This window comes from Rhipicephalus microplus, chromosome 3 (assembly GCF_043290135.1).
Source record: "Rhipicephalus microplus isolate Deutch F79 chromosome 3, USDA_Rmic, whole genome shotgun sequence".
NCBI classification, from domain to species: Eukaryota; Metazoa; Arthropoda; class Arachnida; order Ixodida; family Ixodidae; genus Rhipicephalus; species Rhipicephalus microplus.
This window is the reverse complement of record NC_134702.1, coordinates 169,481,401-169,496,842: the sequence shown is the minus strand read 5'-3', so window position 1 is coordinate 169,496,842 and position 15,442 is coordinate 169,481,401. Positions and strand designations below refer to the sequence as shown.

The window sequence follows — 15,442 nt, the reverse complement described above, 5'->3', positions numbered from 1 at the left end:
TTAGTTGAAATAAACAAAATCATCTCTTCAGTGCTGCCTGATACAGTTTTTTCATCATTGATTAAAGCTGCATATTTCTATAGTCAAAGAAAATGGCAGCGCTGTTCGATGAAATGTATTTCATGATATGCGCACCGGTAACTCGTCGTGCCGTAGTATTACAGCAGGCAATAAAAAAGATACCGCTAAAGTCGAGTGCGCTTTGGAGGTGCCCGGGATTGAACCCGGGACTTCTCACATGCAAAGCGAGCGCTCTACCACTGAGCTACACCCCCGTTACACCTGGAGCACTCAATAACGAGCTTCTTGGGGCTCATCAGCTTGTTCCAACAATAAAATAAATCAATAGTTGAAATAAACAAAATCATCTCGTCATTGCTGCCTGATACAGTTTTTTCATCATTGAGGAAAGCTGCATAATTCTAAAGTCAAAGAAAATGGCAGCGCTATTCGATGAAATGTATTTCATGATATGCGCACCGGTAACTCGTGGTGCCGTAGTATTACAACAGGCAATAAAAAGATAGCGCTAAAGTCGAGAGCGCTTTGGAGGTGCCGGGGACTGAACCCGGGACTTCTCACATGCAAAGCGAGCGCTCTACCACTGATCTACACCCCCGTTACATTTGGAGCACTCATTAACAAGTTTCTCGGTGCTCATCAGCTTGTTCAAACAATAAAATAATCAATTAGTTGAAATAAACAAAATCGTCTCGTCATTGCTGCCTGATACAGTTTTTTTCATCATTGAGGAAAGCCGCTTATCTCTATAGTCAAAGAAAATGGCAGCGCTGTTCGATGAAATGTATTTCATGATATGCGCACCGGTAACTCGTGGTGCCGTAGTATTACAACAGGCAATAAAAAGATACCGCTAAAGTCGAGTGCGCTTTGGAGGTGCCGGGGATTTAACCCGGGACTTATCACATGCAAAGCGAGCGCTCTACCACTGATCTACACCCCCGTTACATCTGGAGCATTCATTACCGAGTTTCTTGGTGCTCATTAGCTTGTTCTAACGATAAAATAAACAATTAGTTGAAATAAACAAAGCATCTCGTCATTTCTGCCTGGTACAGTTTTTTCATCATTGAGGAAAGCCGCTTATCTCTATAGTCAAAGAAAATGGCAGCGCTGTTCGATGAAATGTATTTCATGATATGCGCACCGGTAACTCGTGGTGCCGTAGTATTACAACAGGCGAAAAAAAAAGATACCGCTAAAGTCGAGAGCGCTTTCGAGGTGCCGGGGTCTGAACCCGGAACTACTCACATGCAAAGCGAGCGCTCTACAGCTGAGCTACACCCCCGTTACATCTGGAACACTCATTAACGAGTTTCTTGGTGCTCATCAGCTTGTTCAAACAATAAGATAATCAATTAGCTGAAATAAACAAAATCATCTCGTCATTTCTGCCTGATACAGTTTTTTCATCATTGAGGAAAGCCGCTTATCGCTATAGTCAAAGAAAATGGCAGCGCTGTTCGATGAAATGTATTTCATGATATGCGCACCGGTAACTCGTGGTGCCGTAGTATTACAACAGGCAATAAAAAAGATACCGCTAAAGTCGAGAGCGCTTTGGAGGTGCCGAAGGTTGAATCCGAGACTTATCGAATGCAAAGCGAGCGCTATACCACTGAGCTACACACCCGTTACATCTGGAACACTCATTAACGAGTTTCTTGGTGCTCATCAGCTTGTTCAAACAATAAAATAATCAATTAGTTGAAATAAACAAAATCGTCTCGTCATTGCTGCCTGATACAGTTTTTTCATCATTGAGGAAAGCCGCTTATCTCTATAGTCAAAGAAAATGGCAGCGCTGTTCGATGAAACGAATTTCATGATATGCGCACCGGTAACTCGTGGTGCCGTAGTATTACAGCAGGCAATAAAAAAGATACCGCTAAAGTCGAGTGCGCTTTGGAGGTGCCGGGGATTGAACCCGGGACTTCTCACATGCAAAGCGAGCGCTCTACCACTGAGCTACACCCCTGTTACACCTGGAGCACTCAATAACGAGCTTCTTGGTGCTCATCAGCTTGTTCCAACAATAAAATAAATCAATAGTTGAAATAAACAAAATTATGTCGTCATTGCTGCCTGATACAGTTTTTTCATCATTGAGGAAAGCTGCATAATTCTAAAGTCAAAGAAAATGGCAGCGCTATTCGATGAATTGTATTTCATGATATGCGCACCAGTAACTCGTGGTGCCGTAGTACTACAACAGGAAATAAAAAAAGATACCGCTAAAGTCGAGAGCGCTTTGGAGGTGCCAGGGATATAACCCGGGACTTCTTACATGCAAAGCGAGCGCTCTACCACTGAGCTACACCCCCGTTACATTTGGAGAACTCATTAACGAGTTTCTTGGTGCTCATCAGCTTGTTCAAACAATAAAATAATCAATTAGTTGAAATAAACAAAATCATCTCGTCATTTCTGCCTGATACAGTTTTTTCATTATTGAGGAAAGCCGCATAATTCTATAGTTAAAGAAAACGGCAGCGCTGTTCGATGAAATGTATTTCATGATATGCGCACCGGTAACTCGTGGTGGCGTAGTATTACAACAGGCAATAAAAAAAGATACTGCTAAAGTCGAGAGCGCTTTGGAGGTGCCGGAATTGAACCCGGGACTTCTCACATGCAACGCGAGCGCTCTACCACTGATCTACACCCCCGTTACATTTGGAGCACTCATTAACGAGTTTCTTGGTGCTCATCAGCTTGTTCAAACAATAAAATAATCAATTAGTTGAAATAAACAAAATCGTCTCGTCATTGCTGCCTGATACAGTTTTTTTCATCATTGAGGAAAGCCGCTTATCTCTATAGTCAAAGAAAATGGCAGCGCTGTTCGATGAAATGTATTTCATGATATGCGCACCGGTAACTCGTGGTGCCGTAGTATTACAACAGGCAATAAAAAGATACCGCTAAAGTCGAGAGCGCTTTGGAGGTGCCGGGGACTGAACCCGGGACTTCTCACATGCAAAGCGAGCGCTCTACCACTGAGCTACACCCCCGTTACATTTGGAGCACTCATTAACGAGTTTTTTGGTGCTCATCAGCTTGTTCAAACAATAAAATAAATCAAGAGTTGAAATAAACAAAATTATGTCGTCATTGCTGCCTGATACAGTTTTTTCATCATTGAGGAAAGCCGCATATTTCTATAGTCAAAGAAAATGGCAGCACTGTTCGATGAATTGTATTTCATGATATGCGCACCGGTAACTCGTGGTACCATAGTATTACAACAGGCAATAAAAAAGATACCGCGAAAGTTGATTGATATGTGGGGTTTAACGTCTCAAAACCACCATATGATTATGAGAGACGCCGTAGTGGAGCGCTCCGGAAATTTCGACCACCTGGGGTTTTTTAACGTGCACCCAAATCTGAGCACACGGGTCTACACCATTTCAGCCTCCAACGGAAATGCAACCGCTGAAGCCGGGATTCGAACCCGCGACCTGCGGGTCAGCAGCCGAGTACCTTAGCCACTAGACCACCGCGGCGGGGCAACCGCTAAAGTCGAGAGCGCTTTCGAGGTGCCGGGGTCTGAACCCGGGACTTCTCACATGCAAAGCGAGCGCTCTACCATTGAGCTACACCCCCGTTACATTTGGAGCACTCATTAACGAGTTTCTTGGTGCTCATCAGCTTGTTCAAACAATAAAATAATCAATTATTTGAAATAAACAAAATCATCTCGTCATTGCTGCCTGATACAGTTCTTTCATCATTGAGGAAAGCCGCATGTTTCTATAGTCAAAGAAAATGGCAGCGCTGTTCGATGAAATGTATTTCATGATATGCGCACCGGTAACTCGTGGTGCCGTAGTATCAGAACAGGCAATAAAAAAAGATACCGCTAAAGTCGAGAGCGCTTTGGAGGTGCCGGGGATTGAACCCGGGACTTCTCACATGCAAAGCGAGCGCTCTACCACTGCGCTACACCCCCGTTACATTTGGAGCAATAATTAACGAGTTTCTTGGTGCTCATCAGCTTGTTCAAACAATAAAATAATCAATTAGTTGAAATAAACAAAATCGTCTCGTCATTGCTGCCTGATACAGTTTTTTTCATCATTGAGGAAAGCCGCTTATCTCTATAGTCAAAGAAAATGACAGCGCTGTTCGATGAAATGTATTTCATGATATGCGCACCGGTAACTCGTGGTGCCGTAGTATTACAACAGGCAATAAAAAGATACCGCTAAAGTCGAGAGCGCTTTGGAGGTGCCGGGGACTGAACCCGGGACTTCTCACATGCAAAGCGAGCGCTCTACCACTGAGCTACACCCCCGTTACATTTGGAGCACTCATTAACGAGTTTTTTGGTGCTCATCAGCTTGTTCAAACAATAAATTAAATCAAGAGTTGAAAGAAACAAAATTATGTCGTCATTGCTGCCTGATACAGTTTTTTCATCATTGAGGAAAGCCGCATATTTCTATAGTCAAAGAAAATGGCAGCGCTGTTCGATGAATTGTATTTCATGATATGCGCACCGGTAACTCGTGGTACCATAGTATTACAACAGGCAATAAAAAAAGATACCGCTAAAGTTGATTGATATGTGGGGTTTAACGTCTCAAAACCACCATATGATTATGAGAGACGCCGTAGTGGAGCGCTCCGGAAATTTCGACCACCTGGGGTTTTTTAACGTGCACCCAAATCTGAGCACACGGGTCTACACCATTTCAGCCTCCAACGGAAATGCAGCCGCTGAAGCCGGGATTCGAACCCGCGACCTGCGGGTCAGCAGCCGAGTACCTTAGCCACTAGACCACCGCGGCGGGGCAACCGCTAAAGTCGAGAGCGCTTTCGAGGTGCCGGGGTCTGAACCCGGGACTTCTCACATGCAAAGCGAGCGCTCTACCATTGAGCTACACCCCCGTTACATTTGGAGCACTCATTAACGAGTTTCTTGGTGCTCATCAGCTTGTTCAAACAATAAAATAATCAATTATTTGAAATAAACAAAATCATCTCGTCATTGCTGCCTGATACAGTTCTTTCATCATTGAGGAAAGCCGCATGTTTCTATAGTCAAAGAAAATGGCAGCGCTGTTCGATGAAATGTATTTCATGATATGCGCACCGGTAACTCGTGGTGCCGTAGTATCAGAACAGGCAATAAAAAAAGATACCTCTAAAGTCGAGAGCGCTTTGGAGGTGCCGGGGATTGAACCCGGGACTTCTCACATGCAAAGCGAGCGCTCTACCACTGCGCTACACCCCCGTTACATTTGGAGCAATAATTAACGAGTTTCTTGGTGCTCATCAGCTTGTTCAAACAATAAAATAATCAATTATTTGAAATAAACAAAATCATCTCTTCATTGCTGCCTGATACAGTTTTTTCATCATTGAGGAAAGCCGCATATTTCTATAGTAAAAGAAAATGGCAGTGCTGTTCGATGAATTGTATTTCATGATATGCGAACCGGTAACTCGTTGTACCGTAGTATTACAACAGGCAATAAAAAAAGATACCGCTAAAGTCGACAGCGCTTTGGAGGTGCCGGAGACTGAACCCGGGACTTCTCACATGCAAAGCGAGCGCTCTACCACTGAGCTACACCCCCGTTACATCTGGAGCACTAATTAACGAGTTTTTTCGTGCTCATCAACTTGTTCTTACAATAAGATAATCACTTAGTTGAAATAAATAAAATCATCTCGTCATTTCTGCCTGACACAGTTTTATCATCATTGAGGAAAGCCGCATATTTCTATAGTCAAAGATAATGGCAGCGCTGTTCAATGAAATGTATTTCATGATATGCGCACCGGTAACTCGTGGTGCCATAGTATTACAACAGGCAATAAAAAAAGATACCGCTAAAGTCAAGAGCGCTTTCGAGGTGCCGGGGTCTGAACCCGGGACTAATCACATGCAAAGCGAGCGCTCTACCACTGAGCTACACCCCCGTTACATCTGGAGCACTCATCAACGAGCTTCTCTGTGCTCATCAGCTTGTTCCAACAATAAAATAAATCAATAGTTGAAATAAACAAAATCATCTCGTCATTGCTGCCTGATACAGTTTTTTCATCATTGAGGAAAGCTGCATAATTCTAAAGTCAAAGAAAATGGCAGCGCTATTTGATGAAATGTATTTCATGATATGCGCACCGGTAACTCGTGGTGCCGTAGTATTACAACAGGCAATAAAAAAGATACCGCTAAAGTCGAGAGCGCTTTGGAGGTGTCGGGGATTGAACCCGAGACTTCTCACATGCAAAGCGAGCACTCTACCACTGAGCTACACCCCCGTTACATCTGGAGAACTCATTAACGAGTTTCTTGGTGCTCATCAGCTTGTTCAAACAATAAAATAATCAATTAGTTGAAATGAACAAAATCATCTCATCATTTCTCCTGATACAGTTTTTTCATTATTGAGGAAAACCGCATATTTCTATAGTCAAAGAAAATGGCAGCGCTGTTCGATGAAATGTATTTCATGATATGCGCACCGGTAACTCGTGGTGCCGTAGTATTACAACAGCCAATAAAAAAGATACCGCTCAAGTCGAGAGCGCTTTGGAGGTGCTGGGCATTGAACCCGGGACTTCTCACATGCAAAGCGAGCGCTCTACCACTGCGCTACACCCCCGTTACATTTGGAGCAATCATTAACGAGTTTCTTGGTGCTCATCAGCTTGTTCAAACAATAAAATAATCAATTAGTTGAAATAAACAAAATCATCTCGTCATTGCTGCCTGATACAGATTTTTTCATCATTGAGGAAAGCCGCTTATCTCTATAGTCAAAGAAAATGGCAGCGCTGTTCGATGAAATGTATTTCATGATATGCGCACCAGTAACTCGTGGTGCCGTAGTATTACAACAGGCAATAAAAAAAGATACCGCTAAAGTCGAGAGCGCTTTGGAGGTGCCAGGGATATAACCCGGGACTTCTTACATGCAAAGCGAGCGCTCTACCACTGAGCTACACCCCCGTTACATTTGGAGCACTCATTAACGAGTTTCTTGGTGCTCATCAGCTTGTTCAAACAATAAAATAATCAATTATTTGAAATAAACAAAATCATCTCGTCATTTCTGCCTGATACAGTTTTTTTCATTATTGAGGAAAGCCGCATATTTCTATAGTTAAAGAAAACGGCAGCGCTGTTCGATGAAATGTATTTCATGATATGCGCACCGGTAACTCGTGGTGCCGTAGTATTACAACAGGAAAAAAAGATACCGCTCAAGTCGAGAGCGCTTTGGAGGTGCCGGGGATTGAACCCGGGACTTCTCACATGCAAAGCGAGCGCTCTACCACTGAGCTACACCCCCGTTACATCTAGAGCACTCATTAACGAGTTTCTTGCTGCTCATCAGCTTGTTCCAACAATAAAATAAATCAATAGTTGAAATAAAAAAAATCATCTCGTCATTTCTGCCTCAGACAGTTTTTTCATCATTGAGCAAAGCCGCATATTTCTATAGTCAAAGAAAATGGCAGCGCTGTTCGATGAAATGTATTTCATGATATGCGCACCGGTAGCTCGTGGTGCCATAGTATTACAACAGGCAATAAAAAAGATACCGCTAAAGTCGAGAGCGCTTTCGAGGTGCCGGGGTCTGAACCCGGGACTTCTCACATGCAAAGCGAGCGCTCTACCACTGAGCTACTCCCCTGATACATTTGGAGCACTCATTAACGAGTTTCTTGGTGCTCATCAGCTTGTTCAAACAAAAAAATAATCAATTAGTTGATATAAACAAAATCATCTCGTCATTGCTGCCTGATACAGTTCTTTCATCATTGAGGAAAGCCGCATGTTTCTATAGTCAAAGAAAATGGCAGCGCTGTTCGATGAAATGTATTTCATGATATGCGCACCGGTAACTCGTGGTGCCGTAGTATTAGAACAGGCAATAAAAAAAGATACCGCTAAAGTCGAGAGCGCTTTGGAGGTGCCGGGGATTGAACCCGCGACTTCTCACATGCAAAGCGAGCGCTCTACCACTGCGCTACACCCCCGTTACATTTGGAGCAATCATTAATGAGTTTCTTGGTGCTCATCAGCTTGTTCAAACAATAAAATAATCAATTAGTTGAAATAAACAAAATCATCTCGTCATTGCTGCCTGATACAGTTTTTCCATCACTGAGGAAAGCCGCATATTTCTATAGTCAAAGAAAATGGCAGCGCTGTTCGATGAAATGTATTCCATGATATGCGCACCGGTAACTCGTGGTGCCGTAGTATTACAACCGGCAATAAAAAAAATACCGCTAAAGTCGAGAGCGCTTTGGAGGTGCCGGGGATTGAACCCGCGACTTCTCACATGCAAAGCGAGCGCTCTACCACTGAGCTACACAATTGTTACGTCTGGAGCACTCATTAACGAGTTTCTTGGTGCTGATAAGCTTGTTCAAACAATAAAATAATCAATTAGTTGAAATAAACAAAATCATCTCGTCATTTCTGCCTGATACAGTTTTTTCATCATTGAGGAAAGCCGCATATTTCTATAGTCAAAGATTATGGCAGCGCTGTTCGATGAAATGTATTTCATGATATGCGCACCGGTAACTCGTGGTGCCGTAGTATTACAAATGGGAATAAAAAAAGATACCGCTAAAGTCGAGAGTGCTTTCGAGGTGCCGGGGTCTGAACACGGGACTACTCACACGCAGAGCGAGTGCTCTACCACTGAGCTACACCCCCGTTACATTTAGAGCACTCATTAACGAGTGTCTTGGTGCTCATCAGCTTGTTCTAACAATAAAATAATCAATTAGTTGAAATAAACAAAATCATCTCGTCATTGCTGCCTGATACAGTCTTTTCATTATTGAGGAAAACCGCATATTTCTATAGTCAAAGAAAATGGCAGCGCTGTTCGATGAAATGTATTTCATGATATGCGCACCGGTAACTCGTGGTGCCGTAGTATTACAACAGCCAATAAAAAAAGATACCGCTCAAGTCGAGAGCGCTTTGGAGGTGCTGGGCATTGAACCCGGGACTTCTCACATGCAAAGCGAGTGCTCTACCACTGAGCTACACCCCCGTTACATTTGAAGCACTCATTAACGAGTTTCTTGGTGCTCATCAGCTTGTTCAAACAATAAAATAATCAATATGTTGAAATAAATAAAATCATCTCGTCATTGCTGCCTGATACAGTTCTTTCATCATTGAGGAAAGCCGCATGTTTCTATAGTCAAAGAAAATGGCAGCGCTGTTCGATGTAATGTATTTCATGATATGCGCACCAGTAACTCGTGGTGCCGTAGTATTACAACAGGCAATAAAAAAAGATACCGCTAAAGTCGAGAGTGCTTTCGAGGTGCCGGGGTCTGAACACGGGACTACTCATATGCAGAGCGAGTGCTCTACCACTGAGCTACACCCCCGTTACATCTAGAGCACTCATTAACGAGTTTCTTGCCGCTCATCAGCTTGTTCCAACAATAAAATAAATCAATAGTTGAAATAAAAAAAATCATCTCGTCATTTCTGCCTCAGACAGTTTTTTCATCATTGAGCAAAGCCGCATATTTCTATAGTCAAAGAAAATGGCAGCGCTGTTCGATGAAATGTATTTCATGATATGCGCACCGGTAGCTCGTGGTGCCATAGTATTACAACAGGCAATAAAAAAGATACCGCTAAAGTCGAGAGCGCTTTCGAGGTGCCGGGGTCTGAACCCGGGACTTCTCACATGCAAAGCGAGCGCTCTACCACTGAGCTACTCCCCTGTTACATTTGGAGCACTCATTAACGAGTTTCTTGGTGCTCATCAGCTTGTTCAAACAAAAAAATAATCAATTAGTTGAAATAAACAAAATCATCTCGTCATTGCTGCCTGATACAGTTCTTTCATCATTGAGGAAAGCCGCATGTTTCTATAGTCAAAGAAAATGGCAGCGCTGTTCGATGAAATGTATTTCATGATATGCGCACCGGTAACTCGTGGTGCCGTAGTATTAGAACAGGCAATAAAAAAAGATACCGCTAAAGTCGAGAGCGCTTTGGAGGTGCCGGGGATTGAACCCGCGACTTCTCACATGCAAACCGAGCGCTCTACCACTGCGCTACACCCCCGTTACATTTGGAGCAATCATTAACGAGTTTCTTGGTGCTCATCAGCTTGTTCAAACAATAAAATAATCAATTAGTTGAAATAAACAAAATCATCTCGTCATTGCTGCCTGATACAGTTTTTCCATCACTGAGGAAAGCCGCATATTTCTATAGTCAAAGAAAATGGCAGCGCTGTTCGATGAAATGTATTCCATGATATGCGCACCGGTAACTCGTGGTGCTGTAGTATTACAACCGGCAATAAAAAAAATACCGCTAAAGTCGAGAGCGCTTTGGAGGTGCCGGGGATTGAACCCGGGACTACTCACATGCAGAGCGAGTGCTCTACCACTGAGCTACACCCCCGTTACATTTGGAGCACTCATTAACGAGTGTCTTGGTGCTCATCAGCTTGTTCTAACAATAAAATAATCAATTAGTTGAAATAAACAAAATCATCTCGTCATTGCTGCCTGATACAGTCTTTTCATCATTGAGGAAAGCCGCGTATATCTATTGTCAAAGAAAATGGCAGCGCTGTTCGATGAATTGTATTTCATGATATGCGCACCGGTAACTCGTGGTGCTGTAGTATTAACACAGGCAATAAAAAAAGATACCACTAAAGTCGAGAGCGCTTTGGAGGTGCCGGGGATTGAACCCGGGACTTCTCACATGCAAAGCGAGCGCTCTACCACTGAGCTACACCCCCGTTACATTTGGAGCACTCATTAACGAATTTCGTGGTGCTCATCAGCTTGTTCTAACACTAAAATACTCAATTAGTTGAAATGAACAAAATCATCTCGTCATTGCTGCCTGATACAGTTTTTCCATCATTGAGGAAAGCCGCATATTTCTATAGTCAAAGAAAATGGCAGCGCTGTTCGATGAAATGTATTCCATGATATGCGCACCGGTAACTCGTGGTGCCGTAGTATTACAACAGGCAATAAAAAAAGATACCGCTAAAGTCGAGAGCGCTTTGGAGGTGCCGGGGATTGAACCCGGGACTTCTCACATGCAAAGCAAGCGCTCAAACCCTGAGCTACACCACCGTTACATTTGGAGCACTCATTAACGAGTTTCTTGATGCTCATCAGCTTGTTCTAACAATAAAATAATCAATTAGTTGAAATAAACAAAATCATCTCGTCATTGCTTCCTGATACAGTTTTTTCATCATTGAGGAAAGCCGCATATTTCTATAGTCAAAGAAAATGGCAGCGCTGTTCGATGAAATGTATTTCATGATATGCGCACCGGTAACTCGTGGTGCCGTAGTATTACTACAGGAAAAAAAGATACCGCTCAAGTCGAGAGCGCTTTGGAGGTGCCGGAGATTGAACCCGGGACTTCTCACATGCAAAGCGAGCGCTCTACCACTGAGCTACACCCCCGTTACATCTAGAGCACTCATTAACGAGTTTCTTGCTGCTCATCAGCTTGTTCCAACAATAAAATAAATCAATAGTTGAAATAAAAAAAATCATCTCGTCATTTCTGCCTCAGACAGTTTTTTCATCATTGAGCAAAGCCGCATATTTCTATAGTCAAAGAAAATGGCAGCGCTGTTCGATGAAATGTATTTCATGATATGCGCACCGGTAGCTCGTGGTGCCATAGTATTACAACAGGCAATAAAAAAAGATACCGCTAAAGTCGAGAGCGCTTTCGAGGTGCCGGGGTCTGAACCCGGGACTTCTCACATGCAAAGCGAGCGCTCTACCACTGCGCTACTCCCCTGTTACATTTGGAGCACTCATTAACGAGTTTCTTGGTGCTCATCAGCTTGTTCAAACAATAAAATAATCAATTAGTTGAAATAAACAAAATCATCTCATCATTGCTGCCTGATACAGTTCTTTCATCATTGAGGAAAGCCGCATGTTTCTATAGTCAAAGAAAATGGCAGCGCTGTTCGATGAAATGTATTTCATGATATGCGCACCGGTAACTCGTGGTGCCGTAGTATTAGAACAGGCAATAAAAAAAGATACCGCTTAAGTCGAGAGCGCTTTGGAGGTGCCGGGGATTGAACCCGCGACTTCTCACATGCAAAGCGAGCGCTCTACCACTGCGCTACACCCCCGTTACATTTGGAGCAATCATTAACGAGTTTCTTGGTGCTCATCAGCTTGTTCAAACAATAAAATAATCAATTAGTTGAAATAAACAAAATCATCTCGTCATTGCTGCCTGATACAGTTTTTCCATCACTGAGGAAAGCCGCATATTTCTATAGTCAAAGAAAATGGCAGCGCTGTTCGATGAAATGTATTCCATGATATGCGCACCGGTAACTCGTGGTGCCGTAGTATTACAACCGGCAATAAAAAAAATACCGCTAAAGTCGAGAGCGCTTTGGAGGTGCCGGGGATTGAACCCGCGACTTCTCACATGCAAAGCGAGCGCTCTACCACTGAGCTACACACTTGTTACGTCTGGAGCACTCATTAACGAGTTTCTTGGTGCTCATAAGCTTGTTCAAACAATAAAATAATCAATTAGTTGAAATAAACAAAATCATGTCGTCATTTCTGCCTGATACAGTTTTTTCATCACTGAGGAAAGCCGCATATTTCTATAGTCAAAGATTATGGCAGCGCTGTTCGATGAAATGTATTTCATGATATGCGCACCGGTAACTCGTGGTGCCGTAGTATTACAACAGGGAATAAAAAAAGATACCGCTAAAGTCGAGAGTGCTTTCGAGGTGCCGGGGTCTGAACCCGGAACTACTCACATGCAGAGCGAGTGCTCTACCACTGAGCTACACCCCCGTTACATTTGGAGCACTCATTAACGAGTTTCTTGGTGCTCATCAGCTTGTTCTAACAATAAAATAATCAATTAGTTGAAATAAACAAAATCATCTCGTCATTGCTGCCTGATACAGTCTTTTCATCATTGAGGAAAGCCGCTTATATCTATTGTCAAAGAAAATGGCAGCGCTGTTCGATGAAATGTATTTCATGATATGCGCACCGGTAACTCGTGGTGCTGTAGTATTACCACAGGCAATAAAAAAAGATACCACTAAAGTCGAGAGCGCTTTGGAGGTGCCGGGGAGTGAACCCGGGACTTCTCACATGCAAAGCGAGCGCTCTACCACTGAGCTACACCCCCGTTACATTTGGAGCACTCATTAACGAATTTCGTGGTGCTCATCAGCTTGTTCTAACACTAAAATAATCAATTAGTTGAAATGAACAAAATCATCTCGTCATTGCTGCCTGATACAGTTTTTCCATCATTGAGGAAAGCCGCATATTTCTATAGTCAAAGAAAATGGCAGCGCTGTTCGATGAAATGTATTCCATGATATGCGCACCGGTAGCTCGTGGTGCCATAGTATTACAACAGGCAATAAAAAAAGATACCGCTAAAGTCGAGAGCGCTTTCGAGGTGCCGGGGTCTGAACCCGGGACTTCTCACATGCAAAGCGAGCGCTCTACCACTGAGCTACTCCCCTGTTACATTTGGAGCACTCATTAACGAGTTTCTTGGTGCTCATCAGCTTGTTCAAACAAAAAAATAATCAATTAGTTCAAATAAACAAAATCAGCTCGTCATTGCTGCCTGATACAGTTTTTTCATCATTGAGGAAAGCCGCATATTTCTATAGTCCAAGATAATGGCAGCGCTGTTCGATGAAATGTATTTCATGATATGCGCACCGGTAACTCGTGGTGCCGTAGTATTACAACAGGCAATAAAAAAAGATACCACTAAAGTCGAGAGCGCTTTGGAGGTGCCGGGGATTGAACCCGGGACTTCTCACATGCAAAGCAAGCGCTCAAACCCTGAGCTACACCACCGTTACATTTGGAGCACTCATTAACGAGTTTCTTGATGCTCATCAGCTTGTTCTAACAATAAAATAATCAATTAGTTGAAATAAACAAAATCATCTCGTCATTGCTTCCTGATACAGTTTTTTCATCATTGAGGAAAGCCGCATATTTCTATAGTCAAAGAAAATGGCAGCGCTGTTCGATGAAATGTAATCCATGATATGCGCACCGGTAACTCGTGGTGCCGTAGTATTACAACAGGCAATAAAAAAAGATACCGCTGAAGTCGAGAGCGCTTTGGAGGTGCCGGGGATTGAACCCCGGACTTCTCACATGCAAAGCGAGCGCTCTACCACTGAGCTACTCCCCTGTTACATTTGGAGCACTCATTAACGAGTTTCTTGGTGCTCATCAGCTTGTTCAAACAAAAAAATAATCAATTAGTTCAAATAAACAAAATCAGCTCGTCATTGCTGCCTGATACAGTTTTTTCATCATTGAGGAAAGCCGCATATTTCTATAGTCCAAGATAATGGCAGCGCTGTTCGATGAAATGTATTTCATGATATGCGCACCGGTAACTCGTGGTGCCGTAGTATTACAACAGGCAATAAAAAAAGATACCACTAAAGTCGAGAGCGCTTTGGAGGTGCCGGGGATTGAACCCGGGACTTCTCACATGCAAAGCAAGCGCTCAAACCCTGAGCTACACACTTGTTACATCTGGAGCGCTCATTAACGAGTTTCTTGGTGCTCATCAGCTTGTTCAAACAATATAATAATCAATTAGTTGAATTAAACAAAATCATCTCGTCATTGCTGCCTGATACAGTTTTTTCATCATTGAGAAAAGTCGCTTATCTCTATAGTCAAAGAAAATGGCAGCGCTGTTCGATGAAATGTACTTCATGATATGCGCACTCGTAACTCGTGGTGCCCTAGTATTACAACAGGCAATAAAAAAAGATACCGCTAAAGTCGAGAGCGCTTTCCAGGTGCCGGGGTCGAACCCGGGACTACTCACATGCAGAGCGAGCGCTCTACCACTGAGCTACACCCCCGTTACATTTGGAGCACTCATTAACGAGTTTCTTGGTGCTCATCAGCTTGTTCTAACAATAAAATAATGAATTAGTTGAAATAAACAAAATCATCTCGTCATTGCTGCCTGATACAGTCTTTTCATCAGTGAGGAAAGCCGCTTATCTCTATAGTCAAAGAAAATGGCAGCGCTGTTCGATGAAATGTATTTCATGATATGCGCACCGGTAACTCGTGGTGCCGTAGTATTACAACAGGCAATAAAAAAGATACCGCTAAAGTCGAGAGCGCTTTGGAGGTGCCGGGGATTGAACCCGGGACTTCTCACATGCAAAGCGAGCGCTCTACCACTGAGCTACACACTTGTTACGTCTGGAGCACTCATTATTGAGTTTCTTGGTGCTCATAAGCTTGTTCAAACAATAAAATTATCAATTAGTTGAAATAAACAAAATCATCTCGTCATTTCTGCCTGATACAGTTTTTTCATCATTGAGGAAAGGCGCACATTTCTATAGTCAAAGAT

General features: G+C 43.0%; 20 non-coding genes across 20 annotated transcripts; all 20 read right to left on the bottom strand.

Moving 5' to 3' along the window:
* Nucleotides 1–203: 203 nt before the first annotated feature.
* On the bottom strand, nt 204–275 carry TRNAA-UGC (transfer RNA alanine (anticodon UGC)). The gene has a single exon. It is a non-coding gene; the product is annotated as a tRNA-Ala (tRNA).
* Nucleotides 276–547: 272 nt separating this feature from the next.
* TRNAA-UGC (transfer RNA alanine (anticodon UGC)) lies at nt 548–619 on the bottom strand. The gene has a single exon. It is a non-coding gene; the product is annotated as a tRNA-Ala (tRNA).
* A 1,308-nt stretch (nt 620–1,927) lies between these two features.
* Nucleotides 1,928–1,999, bottom strand: TRNAA-UGC (transfer RNA alanine (anticodon UGC)). The gene has a single exon. It is a non-coding gene; the product is annotated as a tRNA-Ala (tRNA).
* A 964-nt stretch (nt 2,000–2,963) lies between these two features.
* On the bottom strand, nt 2,964–3,035 carry TRNAA-UGC (transfer RNA alanine (anticodon UGC)). Its single transcript has one exon. It is a non-coding gene; the product is annotated as a tRNA-Ala (tRNA).
* A 523-nt stretch (nt 3,036–3,558) lies between these two features.
* On the bottom strand, nt 3,559–3,631 carry TRNAA-UGC (transfer RNA alanine (anticodon UGC)). Its single transcript has one exon. It is a non-coding gene; the product is annotated as a tRNA-Ala (tRNA).
* A 273-nt stretch (nt 3,632–3,904) lies between these two features.
* TRNAA-UGC (transfer RNA alanine (anticodon UGC)) lies at nt 3,905–3,976 on the bottom strand. Its single transcript has one exon. It is a non-coding gene; the product is annotated as a tRNA-Ala (tRNA).
* A 273-nt stretch (nt 3,977–4,249) lies between these two features.
* On the bottom strand, nt 4,250–4,321 carry TRNAA-UGC (transfer RNA alanine (anticodon UGC)). Its single transcript has one exon. It is a non-coding gene; the product is annotated as a tRNA-Ala (tRNA).
* Nucleotides 4,322–4,845: 524 nt separating this feature from the next.
* On the bottom strand, nt 4,846–4,918 carry TRNAA-UGC (transfer RNA alanine (anticodon UGC)). Its single transcript has one exon. It is a non-coding gene; the product is annotated as a tRNA-Ala (tRNA).
* A 273-nt stretch (nt 4,919–5,191) lies between these two features.
* TRNAA-UGC (transfer RNA alanine (anticodon UGC)) lies at nt 5,192–5,263 on the bottom strand. The gene has a single exon. It is a non-coding gene; the product is annotated as a tRNA-Ala (tRNA).
* A 274-nt stretch (nt 5,264–5,537) lies between these two features.
* Nucleotides 5,538–5,609, bottom strand: TRNAA-UGC (transfer RNA alanine (anticodon UGC)). The gene has a single exon. It is a non-coding gene; the product is annotated as a tRNA-Ala (tRNA).
* Nucleotides 5,610–6,228: 619 nt separating this feature from the next.
* TRNAA-UGC (transfer RNA alanine (anticodon UGC)) lies at nt 6,229–6,300 on the bottom strand. Its single transcript has one exon. It is a non-coding gene; the product is annotated as a tRNA-Ala (tRNA).
* Nucleotides 6,301–7,262: 962 nt separating this feature from the next.
* On the bottom strand, nt 7,263–7,334 carry TRNAA-UGC (transfer RNA alanine (anticodon UGC)). The gene has a single exon. It is a non-coding gene; the product is annotated as a tRNA-Ala (tRNA).
* A 619-nt stretch (nt 7,335–7,953) lies between these two features.
* TRNAA-UGC (transfer RNA alanine (anticodon UGC)) lies at nt 7,954–8,025 on the bottom strand. Its single transcript has one exon. It is a non-coding gene; the product is annotated as a tRNA-Ala (tRNA).
* A 965-nt stretch (nt 8,026–8,990) lies between these two features.
* On the bottom strand, nt 8,991–9,062 carry TRNAA-UGC (transfer RNA alanine (anticodon UGC)). Its single transcript has one exon. It is a non-coding gene; the product is annotated as a tRNA-Ala (tRNA).
* A 1,310-nt stretch (nt 9,063–10,372) lies between these two features.
* On the bottom strand, nt 10,373–10,444 carry TRNAA-UGC (transfer RNA alanine (anticodon UGC)). The gene has a single exon. It is a non-coding gene; the product is annotated as a tRNA-Ala (tRNA).
* Nucleotides 10,445–10,718: 274 nt separating this feature from the next.
* TRNAA-UGC (transfer RNA alanine (anticodon UGC)) lies at nt 10,719–10,790 on the bottom strand. Its single transcript has one exon. It is a non-coding gene; the product is annotated as a tRNA-Ala (tRNA).
* Nucleotides 10,791–11,406: 616 nt separating this feature from the next.
* Nucleotides 11,407–11,478, bottom strand: TRNAA-UGC (transfer RNA alanine (anticodon UGC)). The gene has a single exon. It is a non-coding gene; the product is annotated as a tRNA-Ala (tRNA).
* A 620-nt stretch (nt 11,479–12,098) lies between these two features.
* Nucleotides 12,099–12,170, bottom strand: TRNAA-UGC (transfer RNA alanine (anticodon UGC)). The gene has a single exon. It is a non-coding gene; the product is annotated as a tRNA-Ala (tRNA).
* Nucleotides 12,171–13,135: 965 nt separating this feature from the next.
* On the bottom strand, nt 13,136–13,207 carry TRNAA-UGC (transfer RNA alanine (anticodon UGC)). The gene has a single exon. It is a non-coding gene; the product is annotated as a tRNA-Ala (tRNA).
* A 2,002-nt stretch (nt 13,208–15,209) lies between these two features.
* On the bottom strand, nt 15,210–15,279 carry TRNAA-UGC (transfer RNA alanine (anticodon UGC)). The gene has a single exon. It is a non-coding gene; the product is annotated as a tRNA-Ala (tRNA).
* Nucleotides 15,280–15,442: the final 163 nt, after the last annotated feature.